The sequence below is a fragment of the Penaeus japonicus genome, unplaced genomic scaffold (assembly GCF_977035675.1).
Source record: "Penaeus japonicus unplaced genomic scaffold, GWHDUDI00000001_assembly GWHDUDI00000029, whole genome shotgun sequence".
In the NCBI taxonomy this organism is placed as follows: Eukaryota; Metazoa; Arthropoda; class Malacostraca; order Decapoda; family Penaeidae; genus Penaeus; species Penaeus japonicus.
The window spans coordinates 3,822,024-3,823,543 of record NW_028234431.1 but is presented as its reverse complement, the minus strand read 5'-3'; positions in this window follow the sequence as shown (position 1 = coordinate 3,823,543).

Below are 1,520 nucleotides of genomic sequence, written 5' to 3'. Positions count from 1 at the left end.
TATATACACACACATATATAAGTGTGTGTGTGTGTGTGTGTGTGTGTGTGTGTGTGTTTATTGGTTCAGAATTCCGTGCGTGCAACCGGGGTGCTGGCAGACCCAGAGCCACTCGTGGGATTTTACACTTCTAGAACAGTGATGGCGCCTGCCTCGCCTGCCTCACCTCCTTCGCCCTGTGCCCTGCGTCGCCAGTGGCTTCTCTGGTGCATGCACGAGGAGGCGAGGCGGCTCAGGCGGGGCCAGCTTTTCACTCTTCCCCTTTCTCTTTTTTTCCTAGAGTGCGAGAGAGAGAGAGAGAGAGAGAGAGAGATACAGAGAGAGAGAGAGAGAGAGAGAGAGAGAGAGAGAGAGAGAGGAGAAGAAGAGAGTTGTGAGGGGGGAGGAGAGAAATGAGAAGAGAGAGAGAGAAAGATACAGAGAGAAAGATAGATAGATAGATAGGTAGAGAGAAAGAGAGAGAGAAAGATAGAGATAGAAAGAAAGATACAGAGAGAAAGTGCGAGAATTATATATTATGCTTATATAAGATATTAATTACAGCAATAGATCCATATACAAATATATGAATTTTCGTGCTCTTAACCAGCGAGGCAATCCCCGTGTCAGGTCAGGTCAACTTTGACTGATAGGTAATTAGCATAGAGCTTCCTTCCCAAGTACCTAGACCCTCAAAAAGAGCTTAATACCTTCGACTATCACCCTTCCTATATTCCAGACTACCTTCCCGCAGAACCACCATTGGGAACGGCAGATGCGAACCCCTTCCATATAAGCAGGATGTCTGGAACATACCGACAGACCGGGAATCGACTATGCTACCGCTGACACCTGATTTCTCCACCTGTTCATACATGTTGTGATAGTGTTTATTGCTGTGATCATTGTGCTGTAGGGGATATATCTTTCGTGCACCATATTGTCAGACTATATGTGTTATGGAATAAACCTGTATTGTTCAAACCCTGTGTCTGGCATCGCTACCTCATTTGTGGTGGGTTATTAGTTCCGATAGACTAAGACACCCAGCACAAATTGGTGGCTGTGGTGGAACCCATTCTGCACACCATCACAGAGAGAGAGAGAGAGAGAGAGAGAGAGAGAGAGAGAGAGAGAGAGAGAGAGAGAGAGAGAGAGAGAGAGAGAGAGAGAGAGAGAGAGAGAGAGAGAGAGAGAGAGAGAGAGAGAGAGAAAGACAGAGAGAGAAAGAGAGAGAAAGAGAGAGAGAGAGAGAGAGAGAGAGAGAGAGAGAGAGAGAGAGAGAGAGAGAGAGAGAAAGAGAGAGAGAATGAGAGAAAGAAAGAGAAAGAGAGAGAGAGAATGAGAGAAAGAGAGATGCAAAGAGAGAGAAAGATAGAGAGAAAGAAAGAGAAAGAGAGAGAGAGAATGAGAGAAAGAGAGATACAAAGAGAGAGAAAGAGAGGGCGACAGAGAGAGAGAGCGATAGAGAGAGAAAGAGAGAGAGAATGAGAGAAAGAGAGAGAAAGAAAGGGAGAGAGAGAGAGAGAGGTTACTAATCT